This window comes from Apteryx mantelli, chromosome 16 (genome assembly GCF_036417845.1).
Source record: "Apteryx mantelli isolate bAptMan1 chromosome 16, bAptMan1.hap1, whole genome shotgun sequence".
NCBI lineage: Eukaryota > Metazoa > Chordata > Aves > Apterygiformes > Apterygidae > Apteryx > Apteryx mantelli.
In genome coordinates, this window is record NC_089993.1 from 11,884,516 (window position 1) to 11,902,830 (window position 18,315).

Below are 18,315 nucleotides of genomic sequence, written 5' to 3' on the forward strand. Positions count from 1 at the left end.
TTGGCACCACAAGGCCCCAGCAATAGTTATTCAGTGGTATCTGTTCTCAAAATTGGTCATTCTTCAGCACCACAAAGGGAGCAGAGCTGAGCTGGTACCTAAACACACCTGAAAACACATTCACACAAGCAAGCATGCGTGCCATCTTCCAGCCACAAAATACCAAAACAAAACTCCAGCCTTCCAGAGAGCTAAGCTCTTCACAAGAGGGAGCAGGCACAAAACAAGAGGAACGATGCTTTCCAAAGCCACCTTGCACAGGACCGCCCAGCTGGATTGCTCCCTCTCACACCAAGCACTGGACAACTAAGACAGCACAGAGCAGCAGCCATCTTCTCTCCCCAGCTCACCCACAGCCCCATCTCAGCCTTCTCTTCCTCATCTTTTCCCCTAATATCAAGCTTTTGCTGCAGCAGCCCCCAAGTCACTCACCTCTGCCAGATGCAGACTTCACCATTGTGCCTCCTCACAGGTCTTCACCACCCTGAACACAAAGCCAGATAACAAAGCCTCAGAACTGGAGATCTCCACCTCTCTCCAGCAGCAGCTTTCTTTCTCATCCCTCAGAGCAGCTGTGACCCCAGGGGGTGGAGCTCTTGTTAGCACCAGCTCCAGACTAACGAGGCCTCCCAGGCGCTCAGCCTTCAGCTGAGGAACCCTCCATTGCTCTCCTGCCTCACTGCAGGGCCACAGCTGTGGCAGACCTCGTGAGGTCCTGGTCATTGTTGCTCCTCCATGCTGCACTGAAATGCACGCTCTGCTGTGAGCCAGGGAAAATGTTCCCTGCCCAGAGACTGACTGCATGGTGCATCCCATACACAGCAGCAAGGATGAAACATTGCTGGATCCAGCTTGCAGAAGAAGGGTCTGCATGAGTGAGCTCTTGAACTGTAGCATAGTGGACCAAGTTCTGCCTAGGAGTACCTCATCAAGGCTCACCAAGCACTAACATAAGACCTTAAACATACTGGAAGTGCTGCAGTTTTTAGCCCTAGATGAACATTGGTGGAAGGGACAGAAACCCAACTCCTTGTATCAAAGCAATATGTTACAGTATCTCCTTATGGATCCTGGAGGAAGAGTGTTTGGTCTGCAGTGTACATTTACTCCTGCACAACTGCACAGGACAAGGGCACCATCTGGTCTCAGATCTGCTGCTCTCACCCAAAATAGAAACATTATCTTTGGGTGCTACTCCTAATACCAACATCTGAGCATTTACCAGTGAGGCTGTTAACTAAAATTAGCATATTGGTGCAATAGCACTGAAGTGCTGGAGTGTTTAATGCATCTGGCTGGGCCATGTCAGCTATTTATTTACTGTAGTCAGTCCCTAAATCTGTACTGCATGTGCTGTCTGCATAAATAATGAACAAAACAATAAATTTGGCAGGGTTACCAAACACTTTCACTCAGCTTCTCTTGAACCTGTTAAATTCTACTGTGATTCATTTGTCTGGCTGGGCCCCAGCGAGACACTTCCTGGAGGAGGGGAGGAAGGCGGGGGGGTATTTCTGTATACCATTCTGGAGCTCCCAAAACCAATTCCCATTCAGCTGCTACTTCAAAAACAGCTCCTTAACCTGCGATCTTTCCTTCTGTCTCTCATTCTTATTTTGAGGCAGGGAGGAAGAGAGAGACTCTTTTGAACTCCTGTATCTCACCCTGTTCCAGGTACAGGTCACTGATTTTGAGGCAGAAATCTCAGGCACTTATATTAGGTTTTCTTTTTAATGAAAATCTATGTTGTCAATTTTTCCTCCAGGACAACTCCAGAGGTACCTTGCTATTATCCCTTTAGTGAGAATCATGTCCACTTCCCTACACTGTGTGAATATTGCACTAACATGGTAGTGTGGGGAGATGCCACCACCCTCCACAGGGCAGGATCCAGTTACCCAGCTGCTTGCCAAAGGTGGTAGGCTGACTGCTGCTCTGGATGAGCCTTTGGCAGCAATAAAGCAGTCTGACAGTGGGGCTGGAACTGAAAGGCAATTCAAGAGCCACAAATATTCGAGTCATCTCTTAAAATGTGATGCACAATATAATTCATGAGTTTTCCAGCTATGTTCTACAACCATGGTGTATTTCTAACTTCCTACTACTATTATCATATGTATTATAAGGCAATGCCTAACAGACTGAATAAGGATGAAATCCATTGTGCCGGTACTGTATAATCACATTCAATATTCAAGGCAAGAATTATGCTCTATGATCAGATCTGATGCAGCAAACAAGGAGGGAAAGAAGAAATCGCTTCTATTGCTTTTATTTTCCAGAGACGGACCTGCCCAACACTTGGCAGCAAAACGACAGCAGGACAAGGAATACACGTTTCCCGGGTCCTGGGCCAGTCCTTCGGCAAGACCACACTCATCTATCAAAAGTGTATCACTGCGGAGGTATAAAATAGTTAATACACAGCCACACCAGGAGACAATCTCTCTCCTCAGCTCCCCTTTAGAAGTATTACCTGGCTAGGTATTTCAAGAGAGACTGGTGAATGTTTTTTTGAAATGAAAATCAGTAGAACAAGAGTCATCCAATTTTATCATGAGAATATTCTAGCAGATATTAGTAATATGGATGTTATATGAGGCCTCTACCACTGCAATGCATTGCAAGGTTATAAAGCTGTAGGATCTGGCAATGAAATTAAATACAGGTTCTCAGCACATTATGTAGTATGTTCTTTTCCCTTTATGCTATTTTTGCTTAATTCACCAACTGGGCAGCACAGAGTTTACAATGACAGTGCTGCTGAGTACTCTGTACTCCCTGTTCTACCTCTGCTTAGACATTAAATTTCAAGATGTCATCTGTTATCAGATAGGAAACAACAAAGGGAAAGACTTAATAGACCTAATATGCAAACAGCATCCAAATAATAAGTAAAAAAAAAAACTATTTTGTAAACATAAAGCCAGTTTTTATACCTGGACAAATGCCTCTTCCAGTTTGAATTAATTGGTGTTCCTTGATTGCACTTTTGCTATAATGGCTTTTTCCCACAGAATGACTGTTTTTTGTGCCATGTATTTTATCATTTTCTTCGGTCCTTATGCCTTTTTTGGATCTCATCACATTCATGGCATATTACATGAATTTTTGCTTGGCCCAGCTGACTTATTAGTTAATAGATACTCCATCTTTGGCATATTTCTTTCCATTTCTCCACTGCTGAAAGAAATCATCCAAAATAGCAGTACAATCAGATACACTAATGAACAGCTCCATAGCATGGATTTTTCTTATTTTATCACCAGAAAAAATCAGCAGATTCGACATTCTATTCAGTTATTTTCCAGTCATGATTTTCTGTTTCAAAATAATTCCTATTCTTCCTTTACATCAGGCTCTGCCAGTTTGTACCTTACAAATCATCTTGTCATCCTGATTGTGGGGCTTTTTCTGTCCTTTTTTCCCCTGAATTTTGAGCTGGCATTTTGAGAGGCATATTCCTAGAATGTGTGAGACATCAGTACCTGCCTTTTTCTCTAGAGCACTGCTATTTATTTTTGCCATCCAACTTTTTTATGCAGGAGTACTTGATATGAAACAGTGCACAGGCCGTCAAGGAGACGCTGACCTGGGACAAATCTCCAATCTGTACTTTGGTTTTGGAGCCATAAGCACAACATGCTGGGAGAGGAATCCTACCCTGTCCTTCAAACAAGCATCTCTAGTCTCAATGGCAGATGCAGTCCAATTCACCTGACTGCATTTGTTAGTAATATGGAGGTAAGGTGTACTTTATCAGTGGATACGAGCCATTGTTCTCTTCCAATAAAATCCAAAAAAAATTTAACTGCTACCCAAGGAAATTTGCATTTCACATGTTCAGAGAGGATAAAGTCTCCTTTTTTCGTTGTTCTTAGAACCCTTTATAAACTGCCAAAGTCAACACGGGGGCAGGGTGGAAAAGTTCTACACAAAAATGTTAATAACATTCTTGTGGATCTATTTACAAGATAATCGACTTGGCAGATATTTTTAAGAACCTGCTTGGGAACGCAGTATATACACAAGCCAAGTTAAAAAAAAAACCTGCCTGGTGCTGTCTATGGCACTTCCCCACATACCATCCTACTTAATGGCTTTAAATTTAGCTGTGAAATTCTTTAAATCAACCTGAATAAGATCACAGCGATAGTCACTGCACTAATGCCCACTGTGCGGGCTGGGAGAGAGCTCGCATTGCCCCACTGGAAACTGCAACTGCTCCTGCCAAGCTGAGACTGAAAAGCGCTGCAGCCAGAGCTGAAATTCCCACTCTTCTGCTGCCCACCTGGCCTCACCCCTGTCCCCGCCTGCCCTCTCTGAAGCACGCTGCCCTGAAAGACACAGCAGTCACTCTGTGCCAAGGCGCCCACGGTCTCTCTGTACCTCCCTAGCTGAGTCCAGGTGCTCCAAGGACCCAGGACCTTGAACTTGCCATAAACAGTCTGAATCCAGTCGAAGTTTCAGATGCCTACACATCTCAGCTGCCCTTGAAGCAGGCAAAACCAGGTGCCTTATAGGAAAGAGCCCATCTTATCTGGCCAAGGTAGGCAGGAGAGAGGAGGGCCACATGCAATGTCCTTTCTTAGTACACTTCCAGGACCAAGCACCACCTCAGGTTTCTACTCAGGCAGTTCGAGCTGGGTCACTGAGGGCTACCCTCAAATGCAGGCAAGGCATATGGACATGTAGCCAAACTGGCCTCAAACCTGCTCATTTCAGCACTGTAAATGAAGCCAGGCAGGTAGGGAAGTGTCCAAGCTCCTCCGGGGATCTTGGTCCTGTGTCTTGCTGATGGCCACACAGGAAGTGAAGGGATCCACAAGAAACCAAAGTCTCTCAAGACTGAGGTACTGCCCAAATCTCTGACTCATTTTGCTCATCTGTGTCTAGGGCTTTGCCTTACAGATCTTTCTGCTTTAACTACACAAGCAGCATTGGTTTTCTCTCCTTGGGATCCTCTCCTCAGAGTGGAGCTACCTTTTGGTCAGGTTGGTTTGGCACTACTCAAACACAAGCCAGCCCCTTTCCTTTAAAAGGGAAAACAGAGGATCTGAGACCACAGTTTCTCCTTGTGCCACCCCATTTACTTATGGGAAGCAAGTGCCGTCCAACCTTGCCGAATGCAGCAGGGATGAACAGCAGGTGACTGTCTTAGTCCCTACTGCCAATCTGCTTTACTTCCTTGTATCTCCAGGAGCTCCGTCTCTGCCCTTCGTCAGGCCATGCCCATGAGAGCTCTGTGAGTCTTTTCTCTTCCCTCTTTTATCTTCTGCTTGCTTTGTGATTTGTCATCGCAAATTAACCAAGCAGACAGCAATGATTTGCAAGCAATCTTCAGGGAAACTACTTGGCCAGTTTTGAGCAATGGCTTCCATTGTCTCAAGCTGTCCTGCTCCATAAAGATATTGCTTCTTCCACTTAGTGTGAATGATGGACAACTAGTGTGTCCATTAGCCCTGCAACTGTAGCTAGATCAGACATGTGCTTCATGGCAGCCATTAATATCTTTTAAACTAAATAATGTTTTTTCTGCTAGCATTTTCTTTTATGTTTTTAAGCTCTAGAATGAACTTCCTTCCTTCCTCCTTCAGAGAATATTAGCCTTTCCCTGCCAGATCTTGAACTGCAGTAAATTTGGCCTCCAAACCCTGAGTCATTAAATGATTTGAACATGTGCATTCGATTAAAAAGCACTATTCACATGCTTAAGCTTACAGATAATGTTTGGCCTGTGTAAGCCTTCAGTTGCAATTCAGAAGAGGACATGTCCAAGTCCAATCTGTTCACCATTATACCTGTGAAACAAAGCATGCCCCAAACAAGCTTTACTGAATTAGGAAATATCCAGGTTCCTAGGCACTTGTTTAATTACAACGTGATATTGTAGAACATAAACATCACTGAATAACATAATTTCATCAAACACGGAACAGTAATATTCGAGTAACTGAAGCATAAATATAGTTCACCTTAGGCAAGAGATAAATTACATTAATAAAGTGTGCTAGTGTTCTTTAATTAGTTTGATTAGGCATGACAGAAGATGATATTATTCAGAAAAGCTCCATTTCCTGAATTAAGGAATTGTTGGTGTCGATCCCAATCTCTGTTTCTTTAACAGGTTCATTAATTGATAGAGTATTGCTTTAAAAAGAATTTCACAGAGTAGGCAAACATGGGGCCATTAGCAGAGGTTGATGCTGCTACACTTGTCATTTGGTGTCTGTGACCCATTTCCCTGTCATACAAGGCTTCAGATGTGCTTGACTCCAAGTGGATACTACAGATCGACACGTTCAGTATGATTTCAGCAGCTGCACCCTCAGCCCCACCAACCCCTCCCAGACTCTTGGAGAGACAGCCAGATTCTAACTGTGTGCCTACAGTCGCACTTTTACAACTCTGTATCTGATATACAGAGAGACAAAATAAGAAAATAGTTTCACTACCCGCCAAAGTAACTCAAAACCTTCAGAAGACTCTGCCAAGTCAGAATGTCCATACTGCAGTGAAATGCTTTATCCCCATTATTGGTAAGGTGCAAACTTCAGGCATGGTTCATATCTTCTCTGGTGAATGTTACTTATTTATTTACTAGATCTACTGTGTCATTAGAGTCACTCAGACCTGCTGTGCTGCTCACACTTTACAAATATTTTAAGCTGTGAAGCACCAGTTCTGGAGGGTCTGTTTGACAGTGGGCTCCTGGGCTGCCAAGGCTTTGCTCTGGCTCCACCTGGTTCAGGTTCAGGCACCCTGCTCCCCACTGGGCTCCAAACTGCCTAGGACCTCAGCAGCATCAGTGGAGGTCCCTGAGAGCACTCCCTTGCAAATCCCAAGATACCCAAAGAAGCAATATCAACCAGTTATTCTTCTTACATTTGTCTTAGTCTGCAGCAACCAGGAATGAATTTTACATCCACCCATACTCTGTGCAAGTAGCAGAATTGGGGAAAAAAACAAAACCTGATCTCTAACTGTCCTCACTGGGCTATCTTTATAAAAAAAAAAAATCTAAATATACCAGCCTTTTCAGAAGTCTAAAACAGATTGCAAAGAATAATGAACAGGTTCCCAATTCACCGAGGCACTTGAATAAATTCTGAAAGGTACTTTAAGGTACCCAAATATTTTCGTGTATCTGACCATTAGCATATGACATTTGTTACAGAAATCAGTGCACACTTTTCCTTTGATTTTGATGTAAACAGAATCATGTTCTTTCTGAACTCAGCAGCTGTTTTTCTACTGACAGACAAGAAGATACAGATTGTTGCCAAAATTTAAAGATGATCAGTTTATGATGAGTTCCAGAACAGCTGGTGTCCTCACATAAGAGAGAATCAGTTCTGCCAGAGTACGGATGCTTTGTTGTCACCAAACCCTAGTTTTGTAGTGGGCTCTGCTAAGGTGGATAAAACAGTCTTTCCTGTTCATTGATCATGAAAACCCAATTTGGAGACCTGTTTTCTCTTCATGACAGTTACAGGAGATAGACCTGATTAAATATTTCTGTTCTGATCAACGAGCATCTCAAGGGCACTCCTGTGACTGCAAGCCAGCTCAGCCACCACAGCTCAGCCACGCGCTCTGCCTCACGGACTGTAGTTAGATATACTTCCTCCAGACCTGCAAAACAATGCGCGTTGATACCAATACACAATGTGTTTCAAGCTTTAGAAACAGACTGAGCTTATTCACCTTCACACTCTTATCCTTGAGATCCAGCAAAGATTACTTACAATTGAAGGACTCTCAAGGTTTTCACATCTTTCCTGAAGTACATACAGAACAACTGTTCATCCACTCTTGCACATCCCTCCTTAATGCCTGCCAGTTAAAATGCTGATGGAGTTTATGGTACATTTTATTAATGCCCAAATGGCCAGACATCAAGGTTCCATGTGCCGTCTATTTATCAAGCAGCACCAAAGATTGTATTAACAAGTCTGATGATATTGAATTTGATTTACATTTCAAGTGCAAACTGTTCTCTGCAGGAACGTTCTGCTACAGATCTTTTCATGGCATGGGCACAATAGCTGATCGAACACATTTCTGGAAGATACGCCAATAGCTATTTACTTCTTGTGTTTGTGACAGCTCAGTAGCGGAGATTATGGCCTTGATGTTGCTCTCAGTTGAATAACTGAAGGTTAACTCCTCCGAAACCAGTGCAGTTATCCCAGCATTACATTTGAAATCAGAATCAGTGTTAGCAGAGCTGAATAATTATGGTCAAGTAAAGAATGGCAAAACACATAGGCATTACTTTTTTCTTCAAAACAGTGTAGCTTAGACCCCTTGGGACTGGGACAACTAGAAAGGGCATTCCCACCTGTGCCAGCCGACATCACTGCATTCACGGTTTGGTCCAGAACTGGAAACTCAAGAATGGAACTCAGAATTCCTGAGGCTTATGCAAAGATGACACAGAAGCACACTGAGCTTCCCTGGTGATCACGAATTTCAGAATACCTTCTTGTTTCCACCAGCCTCATTCTGCAACACACTTAGCCCACTGCTGTGCTACCGGCCTGACCAAATGTTCTGACAAGTCTGACAGTCTTCAGCTCAAATCACTTCCTTTGTCCTTCAGTTCCTTTAAAATATTGTGACATCTTTTCATCTCACTAAGGAACATCTGAAACACTCCCTAACATGGTTATTAGGTGGATTTGAAAGTAAACTGTTTTTTTTCCTGAGAAAATTCACCATCGAGAAAGTTCCTATTGGAAAATTGCAGACTTCCCAGTGGAAACCAGGCAGCAGGGGGAAAGCAGATTTCATATTTACACCACAGGTTAAATAGGCTTTCAATTCTAAACTAAATGGTGCATTTTCATAATTGGGCAAACAATTTAAATGATTTCTTTTTATTCTAAAAAGATGATTGTATGCCTTCCAAATAATTTTTATTGTTTTTCTCCCTAAAATTACAGACAAAAATAACAGTCCCAAAACTCAATTTTCCAAAAAAACCCTCACTAGTTTCTTTTAAACTGGCAGTACTTATGACTTGTACTGAAAGAACAACTGATAAAGGCACTTTCTGTCTCTCCCTAGCGACCTTTTAAAACAGTATGGCAACCAATCCAATTGTTCCATCTGTTTCCAAAACAAAATTGCATTTTAGTACTAGGATATTTTCTATCCAAATGCTGAACAGCTTGTAGTTAAGTATTAGTCCATAAAAACTTTAAAACAATATCTTATTAATTCACAAGAATCAATATTCCAGCACACATTTTGGAGCCAGTTCATTACAGTTAAGTCCAAATTTATACCACAGTCAACAAAAAACTGTCCAAAATGTATCTGTTTGCCTATAATGAGACAAACTGATTGCTAAACCTCACTCCATCAAAAACAAGCCCTGTGACAGAACACTGGTTTAGGTATAAAGAAAAAGCTGTCTTACAGTCTGTGTAACCTTGGAGTAGTAGATTTGCCTAGATAAGTCAAATATCTTCAAAAATCTTGGAAAAAAAACAAGTAAAAAAGTAAAAAATCCAAAGCCTATAGCTCTTATGGTGGTGTTTTTACTAGTAGCCGAAATACAACATCCATTGAAATAATTGAGATTTCTTCTCCTGGTTTCAGTATATTTCAGATCTAAGATCCTAAAAGTAAATGAAGACTAGAATTCCCAGAAACAGAACCCTATTGTAACCTAACCTATATCTATGTGTGTGTGTGTGTGTGTGTGTGTATATATATACACATATACACACACACATATGTATGTAAGTACGTATGCATGTGTACACACATAGATATATGATAAATGATTATATTTTATTTGACACTGATGAGAAAAATTTATATAATATATTTATAGCTTGTTTATATAGGTATATACAAAAAAATTTTTTTTGTTGTTGACCAACAAAATATGACCATTTCTCACATAGCAACAGCAGGCTATGAGTTTTTCCTTCCCTTTCTCTCTAGTTCCCAGAAGGAAAGTGGTTCATGAATCATGGAGGTTAAATACAAATAACTTGCATTACTACTCAGAAGACATGTGGTTAATTGCTGTCTGCCTTTATTGTTAATTGCTAAACAGCAGCTTACTGGCACACCTACCACGGACTTCTCAAGATAAACAAACACAGCATGTGCACTAATTGTTTGCCTTCTCTTTACATCACTTTTTCTTCCAAAACAACGTGGGTAAGATTCACAGATTCTGTCCCTTCCTCTCCTTTCCCTTCTGCTAGTTTTAAACAGGCTCATTCCTCTGGCTGATTATTCCCACTTTACTCCAAGAGAAAGAAGAGTCAGGTCAGATAGAAAGACTTCAAAGCAATACCAGTAAATTAAATCTGCTTCTATCGTCTAAGACTAAGATTTCCTCGCCAAACCCATAGGCATGCTGGGTTAATTCCACTTCCATTCCTGTTGAAAATGCTGAGCTGAAGTTCCTCCCAGCACCAGTGTAACATGTTCCTATCAAATAACATCAGAGGCAAGCTTACTTCATAGAAAGAGCCACATCATTATCATTGTAGAAAAGAAAAACCATCAGTTGCTTTCTCCTGCACACAAAGAACAGAAAGGTAAAAAGATAAGATTTAACACTCACCATAGAACAGTGCAGGGAGATGGAGCAGTTCCACTGTTTGACCAAGCATTTCTTTCTGGTTCACATATCTTAATGCCTTGGAAGTTACAAAGGCAAAATCCCAAACAGAAGGTAAAAAGACTGTGAGCAGCTCCCTTTTAGCCAAATGCCCTAGTTCATTGGATGATCTTCACACTGCCTAACAAGTCCTGCACCATCAACCTTTTCCTACCACCATCTTGCTACAAAACCTAGCTCCTTCTCAAAGGAAGGTCTAGCCACAGACTAAACCATGTGTCTATCATTTCTGTACTGAATCACTACAGCAGAATGCCATAGGTGAGACGTATGAGAATCAAACAAAGAATACTTGGTCAAGGTCTATGGAGTAGCAATCAAATCTGCAGATTATTGCCAACCTTTTGCTCACTGTGAAAGGCTTTGGCTTGCACGGGGGGTGTTCAGAAGCAGCACACCCGCTGGCTGGGCATGCGAGACCAGAGTGCATCCTGGGTGGAGACATCCTCAGAGACAAATGGAGGGAACTGCAGTCAGATTTGCACAAACCACTTCTATGATTTAGGAACACAAAGTCCTAGCTATATCTGGCTTTTCCAAAGATTTCCTTTACATTTTCAGATTAGTCAGTGCCTTGCTTGATTGCTCCCTTTAAATCGATAAACTAACCAGGCTTTGGTGCGGGCTGGGGGTGTGGGCGGGGAGGGACAGACACATTTGACAGCGGTACGAGCCATGGGAACTCATATCAGCCTGCTGCCATCTATGCAAGAAGGAAAGGGAATAGGGGAAAAAGAGGGGACAAATTTACTTCTAAATGTATAAATATCTCTTTTAAAGAGAAGAGGAAGCTTTCTGCTGAGGAACCTGGCCACCCTGCTCTACTATGCTGGTGCTGTCAGTCCTGTCAGGCTCATTGGGCCCTTGCCAGTCCTTCCCCTGGTGACCCCAGAGACTGGTATTTGCTCTCAGGAATGAAAAAGAAGGGTCAGGCAGGAGCCTGCAGGCTGAGAACTGCCCGCAACATATTCTTTCTATGAGACCGAGCCAGGCTAGTCATGAAGTCAAATCTCCCTTTTTAAAAATAAATGTTGATCATGCAAGAAATTGTCTTCTAACATACAGCACTTTACCCTTCCTGCAAACTGTAAATGCATCAATCGCTTGGCGCCCAGGCTTTGAATATGCAAATAGGATTTGATTCACTAGATGAGATGCATTGTCAAAGGGTCTCCGAGAAAGGGGAGTGCATAGATTAGATACAACACATTTCTTGAATCAAATCAATGGATTCAGACAGGAAAATAGCATAAGTATTTGCTGGAATGATATAGCATCTGCATGGCATTTCTCTTGAGTTTCCATATCACTTTCTTGTTAACTTCCCCATTACTATCCCTCAAACCTATTTTTTTTCTCCCTTTCCCACGACATTTACTGACTTTTGCTGGAGAGCAAGTGTTTCTTCTCACTGAATTTCTCTTTTTTTTTTTTTCTATAGAAACAGACTATATTTCCTGGGCTATTCTCTGCCATGCCATGTTCCTGACACACAGGTTGAAAAACCTGGAAGGCAAGAATCTTGCCAAAAAATTCAGGCTGGCATGGGGAGGAGATAAAATCAGTAACAGAACTGATTAAGGAGCTGTAGGTGCTACTTTACAAGGAAAGATTGAAAAAGCTGAATATATGTAGCCAAACACAATGATAATTAAATTGGCATGTGTACAGGCTATTGAAGGATTAAGCATTAAAGCCCAAATCGCCAAAGACTTTGGAATCAACAGGATTTAGGCACCTGTATGCTTCTGAGCAGCCAGGCCAACAGACCACGGTCTTTTTTTTCACATTTTTAAGGAGGTTTTTGCTTTGGATATTACATCACTGGAAGAAGCAGAAATAGTGAACTTTAAATAACTGCCTACTTGTTATAGGAAAAGCAACAGAATCACAGGTGAAGGAATTAGAAGATTTTTTAGGGTCATCTGTGGAATTTTTGCCAATTAATGGGGTGAAATTGAAAGAAAAAGGTCAAAACTATTAAGTGAGATTTCTCATTTGCAGATCAATGACAAAGGGGAAAAGAGTAACACTGGAAAATGAAAGCATCAGTTTTTGAGACCAGCCAAAAGACCATCAAGGAGAGTGGTGTCTGCCTTAGCAAGTGAATGAATGTTTATATTTAAGTCATACATTGCATTTCTCTGCTGTATCACTCATGACAGAGTACTCAGGAAATTAGAAGATAACCATATCTTTAAGGGTTGGACAGAAGGAGGGAGGAGAGAAAAAGGAAAGGATGTAAAGGACCTCTAGGAGACCCAACAGTCCAGAGCATGTGCATCAAGTGCAAAGGCTTGATTCAGGTTCACACTCTGCATTGCATGTAGCCTCACTCCTTGCTGGAGAGTCTCAGATGTCTACCTTCCTCATTTCTCTGTAGAACAAAATGAAACACTGAATCTTGCAGGTTTTTACAGAGCAGAATTCCTGGTTCCTGGCCAGGTCTACCTCACAGTCCTTTGCAAAGCTGGCAAATGTCAGTGCCTCCACTTTACAGATGGATGCACAGGAGAGGGTACATTGACTGATCAAGGTCAACCAGCAGGCCAACAGCAGAGCCAGAGACTCCAGAGTCCTGTGGTGAACCATGCTGCATCTTCTTACTGGCTGTTTCCATTCCTCGTATTGATCACTCTTTACAGATGTCATTAAAATCCAAATAAAACACAACAAATATTTATTATTAATTTCCAAAGCATAAACAGGGCTTTTTTTTTTTCCATTGATTCCTGGCAGATTCTTTCTTGAAATTTCCCAGATTGGTACAAAAACAAATATGTATAAATTAGCCATATACGATATAACATGAATGAGAACATTCACTCTCTTTAATCATTCCCACAAGCATTTTGTCATCTTTCTGTCAGTTCTGTTGACAGGAAAGGAAACTGCTTCTCAATTTTAATCTCTTTTCCCCAAGCACATTTAGCAGTTCTTAAAGCTAGCTGCTAGAAAGCTAACATACTGGAAAAGGAGGAGGCTGGTGAGAAATAGGGAAGAGCTGTCTTTATTTCTTCGTATTTCAGAGTGAACGAGCATCCATTGGCACTTTTACAGCCATCTCACCTCCCGCCTCTTTCACTTCCTTAAAATATGCAAAGATATTTTCTCTTTGAACCTTTTTGAAAAGGGAAAGGACAGATGCTTCAAGCCAGTCCTCCTGATTCATCCAAGACTTTTCGACAATAGCCACTGGCTGGCTGTGCATAACCTTGATGTCAGGTTCAGAACTGCACAAATCTATGTTAGCATTTTCAAAACTACACTACACCAAAGGCATTTGCATATTGCCTGGGTTTGTTCGTTTTCTTGTCCCAGTCAAATGAAGAGTGGAGACACAGAAGAAACAAATGGTGATCTCAAGAGCTGGAGATGAGTGCAATGACCATGACTTCCTCCCCACCCAAACCTGGGGAAGTCCGCCACAGTCTTTGGATTTATATTTCCCACGTACTTTCTCACACGTTGCACAGCAAGCGCTGATCTCTGCACAGCAGGTCTGGAGACCCACTTTCATTTCATAATTTGAACTGTCAGGTGCAGAAACTGAAGGCTACTTTTGCTTAAGCTTCCCAATAATAGAAAAAGCATAAATAGTACCCTTATACCATGAATATCAAATAGTCATATTCCAACATCCACATCCCACTGTGCAATTTTCCAGAAGTGAAACCAATTTATGGAAAAATTACATTAATAGGTCAAAAATAGGCAAGAAGAGTTTAGGCCCCTGGAGGAAAGATGAAGCATGTGAAAATAAATAAAAAGGCAGGACACAGTAGGACACAGTAGCCTGTCCCCAGCCTGGCCTGCCCTAGGACTCTTGACTGCCACTCAGAGAAACTTCAAAATATCTAAGACAAAAATGTTCAGACAGTGCCTATTGTGAGATTAAAAAAACAAGCTCCAGCTGGTGTTGCATAATACATCCTATTGGAAAATTTTGCTGAGGCCCTTGAAGCTGTGGAAGGGATAAATTTGGCCAGGTGAGTTTATCTTACAGGGCAGTGCTAGAAAGTTCAGGCTATTAAACAGCAGCATAGTGAATTTATGACAAATACAATGCAATGATGTGATAATGATGCGATTACATTGCACAGAGGGAAACAAGAATGGCTGGGAAAACACAGAAGGATCCCAGAGGCCATCTTTTCTTTGAAAGGAACTGAGTAAGATCTCACCAGGAGCACCTACCGCCCAGCATCATCTGGGAGAAAGGAAGGGATGAGGAGCTACTCCATCACATGTTGCTCAGCTCCTGAAACTGCTTTCACAAGGATGTAACAAGTAAGAGGGCACAGGCAGCCAAGAGGTGCCTACATCAGGCCCCGAGTCCTGTGGGAATGAAAGCTTCACCTTGTGCCACCGAAGTCGATCGGACTTCCCGCAGCTGCAGCCAACACTGACCTGGGCAGCAAGTGAGCAGTAAAGCATTGATGACATTTGCTAGATTGGTCACAAAAAGCCAGTGAGGCCTATCAGGGGGGAGTATGGGTCCATGAGAGGAGATCCAAAATTAACTCTTCAGAGAGTGATTCTTCCATATAATTGTCCAAAACAAGTTTTACAGACTAGAAAGACAGCTAATTCTTGTGAATGTAGGTATTTAGCCAGTCCCCAAATCAGAAACGTCTTGTAAAAATCTGCTCTCATATCTTTTTAGATCACATTGCTCAGCTAGGACCCATTTCCTATGAATAGAAAGAACATGTGTGTCTATTGCTTTATCTTTTTCATGCCTCTCAGACCTAGCTATTTTCCACCCTGCCAATAGTTATTTATGACTTTGTGATAATAAGCAAAGTAGGTAATGACCTATTAAATCACAACCCAAAACTTATTATCACCAAAACCAAACTCCAATTGCTAGAAAAGAATTGTTTAATTTCATGTGTGGAAAAAAGTTTACTTTTTTTGCAGCCTAGATAATAGATGATTGTTGCAAACCTTTTCCCTGGGAAACTGGAAGCTGGAGTAAATCCTCTATAGCTCCTGTTTAAACTGCAAACAGAGGAATTGTTCTTGATACATATTCCAGGCACAGAGCTATGCCCAAGGTAGATGAAAACAATAGCAAATATATTTTAGGTTTAACTTATAATGCGCTCTAAAAAAGTGTCAGCATTTGTCAGCACACTACTTTCTCCCTGTGAACAGCTAGGGATGGATTATGCAGGAAGGGACAGGAGAGGTGAGGCAGACAGCCTGCCTCCAGTGCTTTCAAACTCTCCCCCAAGACTAGGCACAACAGCCTTGAACGAGGACCAGATCCAACATAGGCACGAGCAAGTTCTTCCACCTGCAGCAGGAGGAACAGGAAGGCAAAAAGGGGGGCCAAACCTTAGCACCATCTTCCAAGGAAATGTTCCTTTTATAGAGCAAGAGAGCCAAGTACTAGCTGGCATCGTCGCTTGTGCACTTATGTTTGTGTGATTCTGGATATATCATTAATACTGGCTCTGAAACGTACACAAATTTCTCGATATAGTGGCAGGAACAAGCCCTAACAGAGAAGCAGCAAGAAAGAAACATGACAGACATTTAGGTCGGGTATAAATCAACTGTACATATTCTATATCAGATGTTATACTTAACCAGTAAAAAAAAAAACTACTCAAAAGCTGTTGCTAGCCAGAAGTTGAAAATATTACTTGGAAAGAATTCAAATTCAAGGCCAAATCAAAAAAGTGTAGTTAGGTTTGACATGCCTACAGGACAGACTTTTTGATAAGCACTTGCAAGTCTTCTGCAAGGACCTGACTGACAACCAGAAGGTCATATTTATAAAGATTGCTTGCAAATCACTGGCTCAGGTCTCCATTCAGAAATTGGAAGAAAAAAAAAAAAAACTTTTTAATGCTCAGTGAGCTACTTCTCCCTGCTCCCAAATAGCAACCAATGTAGCAAAATATTCTTTGCTAAGCAAAAGAGGAAAACACCAGTGCAGTAGATAAGTGGTTATAATATCTGCACATAATACTGAGTTCCTAAAGTATACTTTTAACTATCTCACAGTCTCTCCACTGGTGAAGCAAACCCTAAGACAGCCAGTTGCTCTCCTTTTGCAATAACACCGCACTCAGTTCAGGATTTAGCCAGCAGTCAGGCCTAACTCAAGGCACCGCTGATCCGGCATGAGCCTCTTCTCCACTGCCAGGCAATTCCCACTGCACTCTGCTGCACCTCCCCGTGGCACGTCTACTCCCATTTTCTTCCTTAGCAAGCCCACGTGGTGCTGAACCCTTGCAGAGTGCTTGTACACATGGAAACCCCGTCAGTGTTATCCTTGCTTTCCAGCTTACAGGAAACTCTACCAAAAAATATCTCAGCCCTTTTCTTTTTCAGGTTCAAACTTTTGAATCTGAACAGCAGAAGTCATTGCCTGCCTTCATTTAGGGAGACACCAAGCACCCTTAGGCAGAGTAAATCATGCACTGTTACAATAGGAAAATTTTCATTACGATATGCCTCCTTTCTAACAGAAATTTCTCTCAAAGAATACAAAATAAAATACCAAAAAAAAAAAAAAAAAAAAGTTGGGGCCCCTTTGGTGCTTTACCTTTATCTTTCCTTCCCTTCACCAGACTGTTTTGCCTGTTTTGGGATCCCCTTGCCTCTGAAAATCCAACTCAGGGAAGGGGATCATGTTTTGCTTGAGACAGCAATCTCCTCTTAGGCTTATGCAGCCTAAGTCAAAAAAGCAGTAGAGTGTTATTCTTGACCATTTCTGATCAAGTTTTGCCACTGCAGCAGCATGAGACTAAAGCTATTTCTTATGTCCACTAGAAAGGCTGAATCCTCAGCTGGTACGAGCAGACGTAGCTCTGCTTTGATTTCAGCACAAGATGTCTGATGAACACGTGTCTTGATAGCGTTGGCACCCAAAGTCAGGTGCCCCTGTGTGCCCCTGCACACAGCCACGAGGAGACAAACATAAACAGTACTTTTTCCTCAAATCTGTTACTTATTTCTCTTCCAAGAAGAGATAGTCCCTGTAGACTATCAATATTATGGCTTTTTCAGACACAGTTAATTATACAATGGAACACAGAGATCCAGCAAATCTCCAAGGTATCAGGAGAAAACAGTGATGAGAGGTCTCAGTCCAAGAAAGCACATAAAAGTTATCTTAGTTAAAGCATGTGGAAAGTCCTGCTGTCTTCTTTCTAAAGAGCCCAAAGGTCTTAGATTCCAGGAAACTCTTTGCTATTATGGGTTTTCTAATACTGACATGAAATCAGGGTGTTTCAAGCTTTGTCTGTGCAAGATCTAATAGAAAGCTCAACTCTCCTTTTTTTCTAGAGCCAATTTGTTGTTTTTCTTCTCCCCATTATAGACAGTTTCAAATACGAAGTCCTGGAAGAAATATGTACTGAAGGTTCCCAAAATCCTGCAGCTGAGAGCAAAGTGCAAGGGAATTATTACTGTTTCTATTTATTTATTTGTCTTGAAATCCTGCCAAGAATGTCTTACAACATGATAGAACACCAGGATCTCTGCAGAGAGTAATTAGCAGTCTAAATAAAAAAAGATGAGCCAAATGCCTCATTGGGTGCATATGTAGTGCCAGTCACTTCTTTGTTTTTATCAACCCAGATGCCACAGCCAGCTCACAACAAACACTGGTCTTTCCTTTTCCTTTGGCCATCCCTCAGCTTTGT